Consider the following 11,743-nt stretch of genomic DNA (forward strand, 5'->3'; position numbering starts at 1 on the left):
TACAAAAATTGGCCGGGCGCAGTGGCTCACGCCTATAATCCCAGCACTTTGGGAAGCCGAGATGGGCGGATCACGAGGTCAGGAAACCGAGACCATCCTGGCTAACACGGTGAAACCCCGTCTCTACTAAAAATACAAAAAATAGCCGGGCATGGTGGTGGGCGCCTGTAGTCCCAGCTACTCTGGAGGCTGAGGCGGGAGAATGGCGTGAACCGGGGAGGCGGAGCTTGCTGTGAGCCGAGATCACACCACTGCACTCCAGCCTGGGCGACAGAGCGAGACTCCGTCTCAAAAAAAAAAAAAATTAGCCGAGCACGGTGGCTCTCGCCTGTAATCCCAGCACTTTGGGAGGACGATTCGGGCGGATCATCTGAGGTCAGGAGATAGAGACCAGCCTGAGCAACACGGTGAAACCCTGTCTCTACTGAAAATACAAAAATTAGCCAGGCATGGTGGTGCATGTCTGTAGTCCCAGCTACTCGGGAGGCTGAGGCGGAAGAATTGCTTGGACCCGGGAGGTGGAGGTTCCAGGAGGTGGAGGTTGCAGTGAGTCGAGATCGAGCCACTGCACTCCAGCCTGGGCGATAGAGGCAGACTCCGTCTCAAAAAAAAAAAAAAAAAAGGAACCAGGCGTGGCGGTGCCTGTAGTCCCAGCTACTTGGGAGGCTGAGGTGGGAGAATCTCTTGAGCCCGGAGAGGCTGAGGTTGCATTGAGCCGTGATCGCATCACTGCACTCCAGCTCGGGTTACAGAGCAAGACCCTGTCGAAAAAAAAAATCCTATTTGTTTTTTATTTTTTGGTGAGTTTTTTGTTTGTTTGTTTGTTTTGGGACGAAGTCTTGCTCAGTTGCCCAGGTTGGAGTGCAGTGGCGTGATCTCAGCTCACTGCAACCTCCGCCTCCTGGGTTCAAGCGATTCTCCTGCCTCAGCGTCCTGAGAAGCTGGGATTACAGGCACCCACCACCACGCCCGGCTAATTTTGTATTTTAGCAGACACGGGGTTTCACCATCTTGCTCAGGCTGGTCTCGAACTCCTGACCTCAGGTGATCCCGCCCAAAGTGCTGGGATTCCCGGCGTGAGTCCCGCGCCCGCCCGGGGTTTTTCGATGTCGTCCTGAGAGGCTCCACCCACAGGGGCAGCTCCGGGGCGCGAAGCAGGCCCTGCCCGGCTTAGGGCGCTGCTCCCCGTTTCCGCGGGACACCGAGTGCGCGGCCTCCGGCTCCGGGAGAGGGTCTGCCCTCCTAGTGGGAGGTGCGGAGAGGGGGCGCCGCGGAGTGGAGCGGGACCAGGCCCGGGGAAACGCGGCCGGAGGCGGGGCGTCGGCAGGAGGGGCGGTGCTAACGGCCCCGGGTTCCCCGTGCTCCAGCGCCCCCTCCCGGCCCCAGAGACGACCCTCGGCGGCCGCGGGCGGAGGAGCCAGGCGACACTCCTGTCCCCCTCGCCGCCGCCTCCAGCCTCCCCCGGCACAGCCGGAGAGAATGAGGCGCCAGGCAAAGCCAGGCAGGATCCAGGGCCGGGGCCCGCGCGGAGCCGACACCCTGCTCATAGGGAAGGGAGGCCATTGCACGGAAGGAGAAGTCGAGGCCCGGGCGCTTGCTGGTCCGGCGCAGGGAGCTCGGCTCGGGCGCGGAGCGGGGAGGGGGATCGGGCTCGGGGGGGCCGATCTAGGCGACTAGGAGCGCCCATCCCGGAACTGCAGTCAGGCGGCCTGGGAGTGGGGTGCTGTCCTTGATTTCTGGCTTGAAGGACAGGTGACCCGGGACAGGTGGAGACGGAAGTGAGAGGGGCAGCCAGGTGATGGGGACGGCGCATGCAAGAACCCAAAGGCCGTGAGTACGGGGCTGCTGCCGACACCCGACGCTAGTCCCACCCAGTGTTGACCTGGCAGCCGGCCGGGGAGGATGGGAGCTGTCTGAGGCCACGCCCGACGCCCACCGGTGTCACCCGGGGCTGAGGTCATCCGGCCCGCCTCACCCTCAGCCCGCCCACCGCAGGGGACCTTGCTTGTCGCCTGCCCTACTTGGCCCCACTTTAACCCTGGTGCTGTGCCCACAGACAGGCCTGGCAGGGCTCGGTTGTCAGGCGGAGGGTCAGGGTTGTAACTTCCAGAGCCTCTGAGGACTCCTCACTGCTGAGGGCAGCAGCTGCAGCCTCCAGCTGGGAAGCTCTGGGGATGGCCAGGTCCTGCCGTGTGGCCGGCGCAGCCTCACCTCACTAAGGGGCAGCTCCTGTTCACAGAGGTGGGCAGGTCCTGCTGCCGGGCACGTGCTAAATGAGCACTAATTGTCGTGGGCCACCTTTGTGTAACAAACATTAACTCTAAAGTGTGTGCCCTTTTTAAAAAAGTCCTCCTCAGTACGGTGGTGGGTAAGAGGAAAATGATATGTGTGTGTGTGGCGCACAAGTGTGCTGGAGAGCTACGCCATAATCCTAGCTCAGCTCACACCGCATGTGCTGTGAGCAGCCACTCTCCAGGCAATTGGCCTGAAACTAGATGGCTTCACTGAATCATGGAAGCCCTATAAAGATGGCGTAGTATCCCATTTACAGGGAGGAAGCCAGGCACGGAGAGGCTGAGGAGCCTGCCCGGGGTCACAGAGCTTGAGAGGGGAGAGCTCCGTCCTGGAGTGCGCCATGACACTGCGCACTGGGCTGCGGCGCCCGGGAGCAGGAAGGTGCCGGGGTGGGGAGACACCCCCTCGCTGCAGCCACATTGACACTGGCCACACCCCAGCTGGGGCCTGGAGACCTCCGGTCCCAAGACAGCACTGGGGCGGTACGGGAACACATACTGAGACTGGGAGGGAAAGAGGCTTGCCCTGGAACCACAGCTGGAGAAGCCCAGAGCCAAGGGAGGAACCCCCAAGGCCAGCGGCCCACAGGGGAGCCCCGTTGCCCTCCCTCTCCTCCTGCACCAGGGGCGCTGAGCCCTGCGGACAGGCATGATGGGTGCTGGGCCCGCAAATCCTGCAGAACCCGCCCACACTCCAGCAGCCACAGGTTGAACTGATTCTTGCTGAGCTCTAAAAGCCTCCAGGTGAATCCCCTGAGCCCTACAGGCACAGATGTGACTGCGGCCGCCAGGGAGATAGGGGTCCAGCCCTTCATGGCCGTGGCCCCACCTGCGGGGGTTTGGGGGTAGGATTCAAGGCCTGGCTAGCCTCAGTCCCGCGTCATGGCTGCAGGGTGGGGCCTGACATCCTGGGCCCTGCCCTGCCTCTGTGCACCAGAGCAGCCAGGGAGAACGGACGCCTGAGGCTAGGCTGCTTGAGCACACTCTGTCCTGGCCTGGGCACCCATTCCCCTGGCATCCCGTCTCCCCCGGCCCCTGCCTCCCAGCAGTCAGGTCACTCAGTCACGCAGGCTAACATTTCCTCCCAGCGAGCGGTCACCAGACTCAGTGCCAACACTGCGCCCGAGGGGTGTGCAGCCTGGGCTGGCTGGGTGGGGTGTGAAGGTGGAGAAAGGTCGGAAGCACTGGTGGGAGGGGTGGCCTCTGGGACAGTCTCTGTGCAAAGGTGTGGCATCCCGGCCTCAGGCTACCCGACCCAGTGAGCTGGGTGTCCAAGGCCATGTAGGGAGATTATCCTCTGAACGCTGGGGAGGGACGGGAGCCAGACCCACAAGAGTGGTAACTGATGGAGACCTGGGGTATGGAGTACCCCTACCCCTGCTTGATGCAGAATCTCACGCTAGCCTCACAGCCTTGTGCGGTGGGGCCGAGGCGTTACCCATTTAGCCGATGAGTAATAATCTGCTAATGAGTGTATGATCCGCCCCTGGCTCAGACAGGGGAGGTGGTGGACTGGCCATGGCAGCTGTCCCGACTTGATATCACCCTGAACGTCCCCAAACCTCCCTCCCTCCACTCTTGCTTCGCCCTGGCCAGAGATGGAGGGTGGTGCTGGGAATAGGAGGTAGGTGAGTGCCTGTCCTGGCCAACAGCAGAGGCCCTCGAGGGAAACTGCACCACAGGTGTCACTCTAGAGCCCACAGCGGGGGCTCTCAACCTGGAGTGTGCAGCAGAATCACCTGCAGCCCCCGGGCCCAGCCCCAGCGGCTCTGGGTGAGTGGGTCTGGGGTGCATTTCAAACAAGTTTCCAGGTGCTGCTGCTGCCAGTCCTATCTGGAGACAACTCTCTGAGAAGCACAAGGTGGCCAGAGGGACAGGAGTGTCCTCAGACTGCCTCTCCCAGAGAGTGGGGCCTCCTCGGTCCGCACCCCAGACAGGATATGCCAGCCTTGCAGCCTCTGTGGACATCTCCGTGCTCAGGGGCGATGCCCAGCCTCTGCCAACCACACCAGCTTAGATGAAGTCCAGGCACCTCCCTCTGTTCACCGTGTGCCCCTGAGCGAGTCTCTCGCCCACTCTGAGCCTCAGTTTCCTCATCTGCACAGTGAGGAGGGGAGCAAGGCCACATGCAGCTATTTGAGCAGGTGTGAGGGAAGCGCTGGGCACACAGAGGCCGTTGAGATGAGTGCTCTTGTTTGTTTGTTTTTGAGAGAGTCTCGCTCTGTTGCCAGGCTGGAGTGCAGTGGTGTGACCTCGGCTCACTGCAACCTCTGCCTCTCAAGTTCCAGCAATTCTCCTGCCTCAGCCTCCCGAGTAGCTGGGACTACAGGCGCCTGCCACCACGCCCAGCTAATTTTTGAATTTTTAGTAGAGACGAGGTTTCACTATGTTGGCCAGGCTGGTCTCAAACTCCTGCCCTCAAGTGATCTGCCTGCCTTGGCCTCTCAAAGTGCTGGGATTACAGGCGTGAGCCACTGCGCCCAGCCTTTTTTAAAGGAAGTTTACGGATTTGTGTTGGGCCGTATCCAAAGTCGTCCTGAGCCCCGTTTGGCTGCGGCAGGTTGGACAGGCTTGATGTGCAGTGTTTGCAGCCATGACTGAATCCTTAGTACCTCCTAATGGCCCTCTCCATCTGCTCCTCCTTGACTTCCTGGCCCAGCCTCCACACCCACCCCACCCAGCGTGAGTAATGCCCTCAGGTCGTGCTGTGGGCTCTGGGAAGGGAAACTTAGATTGGAGGCTCCAAAGGGCCTAGATGGAGGCCCAGGAGCCCCCCTTTACCCCTAAGGCAGTGAGGACCCCTGGCAGGCTTCTGGGCAGGAGAGAAGCCTGCCTCGCCAGCCTCGGGGAAGATGCCTCTGGCAGCCCAGGGAAGCTGGGCGAGGCCGCTGGGGAGGGGGGCGCAGTGGCGCTCAGACGGGTTGCGCAGGCCACGCTGGTCAGCGCCTCCAGCCTCTCACCTTGCATCATGTCATCAGCTGCTGCCTGTTAGCACCACAGAGGGCTGCCTGTACGTTCTGTCCCCAGTGTGACTGCGGGCTGCACCCGCAACCGCCGTGAAGCCTCACAAGGACGACAACAGAGGCTCCTCTTCCCCTTTCGGGCGACTCTGTGACCTCCAGCTCCTCCTTCCCTTTCAGGGGAGGCACTGGAGGTCACGGAGGTCACAGAGTCAGTGGGTGAGCCCTCCCCCCGACCCACAGGGCGTCTCAGCGGGCCCTGCTGGCTTCACTGCTCTTCAATGCAGGCAACATTCCTGGCTGCAGTGGGGCGTTGCCCTGAAGGACATTTTCGAGGGGATCATGAGGGCAGGGCTTGTGGCCAGGGCTAGACCAGGGTGCCCAGAAGCAAGAGGCAGCGGGCTCAGAGAGGACAGTGTAGGCCGGGCAGCGCCGCCAGCCCCAGGGCTGGGAGGGAACAGGCTGGCCCCACCCTCGGCTGGAAGGAAGAAGTGAAGGCCATGGAGACTGGAACGCAGAGCAGACAGCGTCGCTGACTCTTGGCTGTCTGGACAGGACAGTGACTTTTGGCCGGGGTCACTGCCGAGGGCCATGAAGCAGGGAAGGAACCGGGAGACAAAAACCCTCTACTGTCTCCTCCCTCCCTCCCCGCCTCCATCAGGACTTGCAGAAGCTGACCCCAAGTGCAAACCAGAGGGCCCAGGCCGATGGCACCCACACAGGCGGCCTCCCAGACACACAGCCAGGAGAGAGGTGGCAGTGGCCCTGGGGACATTGGAAGAAGTGGTACATGGGTGGTGACAGCCGTGCTGCTGCCAGCTCCTTCCTGCCCCAGCCCTGGTGGTCCCCCTCATTGGGCTCTTTCCAAATAGACCCACCTAGACTTACCCTAATTTAAGGGTGCCAGCTCTTTCCCACTGGGACCCTGGTTGACAGGAAAGTTTTAAACCTGCATGCAGGGCCACTGGTCCACAGTCCAGCTTTGCTCCGAGGCTGTCCCCAGCCTGGCTCCCCTCTTCCGGGCCCTGGTGGGGTCTCCAGGACGGGCCTCCTGGCTCTCTGAGACTATGCATTTGTCCCTGGCTACTTGGGCCTCCAGGATAACGGCTCCCCTGACTCACTGGCCCACCACCACCACTGCAGAGCGGAACAAAGAGGAGGAGAGAGGCTGTCGCCCCCCACCCCACCACCTGATGCACCCAGCCACCTTCCAGATGGCCCCCCACCTCCCGCAGCACTTATGGCCCCTCGCATCCCCTCTTGCCTCCCTCATCACTGGCCCTCTGCCTCCTTCCATCTCACAGACATTTCTGTGGGCACTCTCTTTGTGTCTGGCCCTGGCAGGGTATTGGCCCATGCCCTTGACCTTCAATGTGGTCAGCATGGATGTTGGGAATGAGGAGGAGAAACACCCTTCAGAAGAGCCGCAGAGTCAGGCAGCAGGAAACCCTAGAAACCAATGGCAGGGTCACATGGCCGCGGGCCTGGGGACTCCTCCATGCCGGGCAGGGAAGGGGGAGCTGCAGAGACTCCCACCTGCGAGGCCCAGCCGTGCTCGTCCAGGCCTGCAGGGCTGGCCCTGCGCACCTCCCCAGCATCCCACGGCAGCCACCTTCTGCTCCTATCTGTGCCCTGAGTTTGCTGTGCCTGGAAGGCTGCACAGGGCTGACTCCTCCTGGCTGTTTGCATCTCCCTAAAAAGTCACCGCTGGATAGAGGCTTCCCGGCCTCCCCCATCTGCAAGGCAGGCACCCCTCACACACCAGTTACCCCATCCACTGTCCTCGAAACCCTCATCCCGCTTCGAAATTCTCTTTTACTCCCCTGTGTCCTGGTGTACGGCCTGTCGCCCCTAGACCAGAAGGGACACCCTGGAGTCCTCAGCACCCAGAACTGTGCACGCAGGGGGTGGCCATCCACTCTGGGTTGCTGGAACGAGTGGCCCTACCTCACGTCTCTAGTGCTACATGCACCGTAATTTCTTTACCTAATTGTCTATCAATGGACACTTAGCCTTTCGTTTTTATTTTTATTTATTTTTTGAGATGGAATCTTGCTCTGTCACCCAGGCTGGAGTGCAGTGGCACAATCTCGGCTCACTGCAACCTGCACCTTCCTGGGTTCATGCCATTCTCCTGCCTCAGCCTCCCAAGTAGCTGGGACTACAGGCAGGCGCCCGCCACCACACCCGGCTAATTTTTTTGTATTTTTAGTAGGACAGGGTTTCACTGTGTTAGCCAGGATGGTCTTGATCTCCTGACCTCGTGATCTGCCCCCCTCAGTCTCCCAAAGTGCTGGGATTACAAGCGTGAGCCACCATGCCCGGCCTTTATTTTTTTTGAGAAGGCGTCTCGCTCTGTCACCCAGGCTGGAGTGTGGCTCAATCTCTGCTCACTGCAACCTCTACCTCCCGGGTTCAAGCGATTCTTCTGTCTCAGCCTCCCAAGTAGCTGGGACTACAGGATCATGCCACCATGCCTGGCTAATTTTTATATATATTTTTAGTAGAGATGGGGTTTCACTATATTGACCAGGCTGGTCTCAAACTCCTGACCTCGTGATCTGCCTGCCTCAGCCTCCTGAATTGCTGGGATTACAGGCGTGAGCCATCGCACCTGGCCTAAGCTTTTGTTTTTAAAACCAGGAGCACGGCTATGAGTGTCACTGTGCATGTCACGTCTTAGGCAGTCCCAGAAGGGGTCACACTGACGCAGGGGATGGAGGAGAGGATGAGAGAGGCCACCTTACCGAGGTGTGGGCAGGGTGCCAGCAAGTCAGGCAGGGGTGGGAGCTGTTTCCACCTTTGGGTCCTCTGAGGACGGCAGGAGGGAGGAGTGGCCGGATCCTGGAGAAAGGAGTTCTGAGGAGAGGGACCTGAGACTTCAGTAGAAAGATGTGGCCAAGGCGCAGCTCCTGGGGAACCTGGGGAACAAGTACTCCCTCCCTCTCCCCCAACTCCCAGCCACATGCCAGAGCCCCCATTGGCCAAACCCAGCAGTTGGGGGGCCAGGTGGCCTGTGGGCACAGCCCACCTGGGGTACAGAGCAGGATGGAGAGTGGGTCTGGAGGGGCAAAGGCAGCTATCCAGCAGCTATCCACCCTGCTGAACTTTGGTCTCCACCTTTGCCCTGTGTCTTCAGCACCCAGGGCACATGACGTCCCATTACCCTCGACTGTGTGTGCACCAACCTGAAGGCTGAGAGCTGGGCACTGCCAGCCTCTTCACTAAGGTGGGAGGGGGTGGGAATGGGCAGGAGGGAAGCAGCCCGATGACGGATGCCTCCCAGCCACACTGCCCAGACAGCGTTCCTCAGCCGCCATCCCACGGCCCCTCCCCTCGGCTGGCTCCTCAGCAACACTTTTTTTCTCTCTCTTTTGAGACAGGGTCTTACTCTGTCGCCCAGGCTGGAGTGCAGTGGTGCGATCACGGCTCACTGCAGCCTCCACCTCCCAGGCTCAGGTGACCCTCCTCCCACCTCAGCCTTCCTGGGTTCAAGCAATTCTCCTGCCTCAGCCTCCCGAGTAGCTGGGACTACAGACACTCATCACCATGCCTGGCTAATTTTTGTATTTTTAGTGGAGATGGGGTTTCACTATGTTGGCCAGGCTGTTCTTGAACTCCTGACCTCAAGATCTGCCGGCCTCGGCCTCCCAAAGTGCTGGGATTACAGGTGTGAGCCACTGCACCTGGCTAGCTTTTGTATTTTTTTGAGGGGGGGGGCGGGTCTCTAACTCCTGGGCTCAAGTGATCTGCTCCCCTCGGCCTCCCAAAGTGCTGAGATTACAGGTGTGAGCCACCATGCCTGGCCAGCAATTTTGTTTTTTTTAAAGCCTTGGTGGGGTAACCCAAACTTTTGTTCCTTCAGAATCTGTTTCCTTTATGACTTGCCTTTAATGAGCTCCCTTCCCTTTTCCTGATAATAAAAAACATTAAGCAAGAAGTACAGTCAGAGCTGGGGGTGGTGGCTCATGCCTGTAATCCCAGCACCTTGGGAGACCAAGGCAGGCAGATCACTTGAGCCCAGGAGTTTGGGACCAGCCTGAGCAAAATGGTGAAACTCCAACTCTACAAAAAAATGCAAAAAAAAAAAAAAAAAGCCAAGTATGGTGGTGCATACCAGTAGTCCCAGCTACTCGAGAAGGGGCAGGGGGTGGGGTGTTGGTGCTAAGGCAGGAGGATCACTTGAGCCCAGAAGGTCAGGGATGAAGTGAGCCAAGATTGTGCCACTGCACTCCAGGCTGGGTGACAGAGCAAGACCTGTCTCAAAAAAAAAAAAAAAATTAGTCATGCGTCACTTAGTGGCAGGTACGCATTCTGGGAAATGTGTCATTAGGCAGTGTGTGAACGTCAGAGAGCGAACTTACACAGACTTAGACGGACACACCCAGGCTACATGGTACAGGCTCTTGCTGTTAGGCTACAAACCTGTGCAGCACGTTTCTGTACTGAACAGTGTAGGTAACTATATCCCAATGGCAAGAATTTGTGTCTCTAAACATAGAAGAGGTCCAATAAAAATATAATATTGGCTGGGCCCGGTGGCTCATGCCTGTAATCCCAGCACTTTGGGAGGCTGAGGTGGGCAGATCACTTGAGGCCAGGAGTTCGAGACCGACCTGACCAACATGGTGAAACCCTGTCTCTACTAAAAATACAAAAGTTAGCTGGGCATGGTGGTGCATGCCTGTAATTCCAGCTAATCGAGAGGCTGAGGCAGGAGAATGGTGTGAACCCAGGAGGTGGAGCTTGCAGTGAGCCGAGATCGCGCCTCTGCACTCCACCCTGGGCGACAGAGTGAGACTCCGTCTCAAAAAAATAAAAATAAAAATAAAAATATATATATAATATTATAATCTTCTGGGACTACTGTCATGTATGCGGTAGTCACTGACCAGAACACCATTACGTGGTGCATGACTGTGGTAAGTCGCTCCTTGCCTCAATGTGACAATCGATCCAATGCAAACTCCCTCTGAGGATGGGGTTGGTCATCCCAGCCAGCACAGTGGTCCCTCCTCTGCCTGTTGGTTCAGCAGCGCGAGGAACCGGACATTGCCAGTGGGGGGAGGGGCAGTTCCACCGTAATCCATCGAAACCATGACTGTGTTTCCTGATGGAAACATTTTCCTGGACACTGGCCCAAGGTCACACAAGGAAGGAAGGCAAAATTCCTCCAGTATGTTATTTGGTGTAATAATGGGTGGGGCCCCTCCTGCCTCCACTGCTCAGTTCCTGGACCCGTGCATTTGAGGAGTCGGGGGATGGTGCTACATACCATTTGCTGGCTTGAGGCACACACCACACCCTGTAGGATGGCAGCTTAACCTCATAGGCTATTGGCTCTCATCCGGCACCTTAACTGAGTCTTCTGCAGACGCTTCCTCCATTCTCTCAAACCAGCTGCCTCTGGGTAATGGGGAGCATGGTCAATTCAGGGAATGTCATGGCCATGAGCTCTCCACCGCACTTCCTTCAACATGAAATGAGTTTCTCAGTCCAAAGCGATGGTGTTTGAGTTGCCATGATGAGGGATAAATGAAGTGTTGTCCGAGTCCACAAATGGCAGTGCTGAGAGAAGTGATGTGGCTGGAAAAACAAGTCCTTACATAAAACATGTGAGGATAAATCACTGCCCTTTCCATGATGGAAAGGGTCCAATGTCACCACCTGGCCACCGGGCAACTGCACCGTGTGGGAACGGCACCACATTAGGAGCTCAGCGTGGGTCCCTGCTGTGAGGGTTGGGCACTCAGCCATAGGGACACCAAGTCAGCCTCGGTGAGGAAAGGTCATGCTTCTGAGCCCCTACATAGCCTCCATCTCTGCTGCCTCAGTCATCTGCCCACGGGCTGTTTGAGCAGCACTGGGGAGGGGGAGGGAGGAGGCCAATGGATGTCCTCAGAAGAGGCCGTCTTGGCCACCTGGGTACTGACAGCCTCCTCCCCAGTAAGTGCCCATGAATGAATAAGCATTCATTCCCATGGGTACTCTGTGCCCATTCTGAGAAATCCATCCCCTTGCCTGTCCCCCAGGTGACTTGGAAAATTTTATTCAAGTCTCTAATTGTCCAGCCAACCCATTAGCTATAGCCTGTGAATCAATGTACAAGTTTTGCCTTCTGCAAGGATTTTTCTTCAATGCTGACTTTCTGGGCCTCTCCTTTGTCTGTAAAGCACTAGCTGTCTACCTCTGACAGGAGCTAGCACTCCAGGCAGAAAAATTTGTGGACCAGACCCATTTTTTTCATTTTCTGTTGACTGATCACAAAGTATTTTCCATGAGAGCATAGCTGCAGGTTAAGAAATGTTGCAGGGCCGGGCGCAATGGTTCACACCTGTAATCGCAGCATTTTGGGAGGCTGAGGTGGGCGGATCACTTGAGGCCAGGAGTTTGAGACCAACCTGACCAACATGGTGAAATCCTGTCTCTACTAAAAATACAAAAGTTAGCTGAGCATGGCAGTGCATGCCTGTAATTCCAGCTGCTCGA

This window comes from Symphalangus syndactylus, chromosome 8 (assembly GCF_028878055.3).
Source record: "Symphalangus syndactylus isolate Jambi chromosome 8, NHGRI_mSymSyn1-v2.1_pri, whole genome shotgun sequence".
Taxonomy (NCBI): Eukaryota; Metazoa; Chordata; class Mammalia; order Primates; family Hylobatidae; genus Symphalangus; species Symphalangus syndactylus.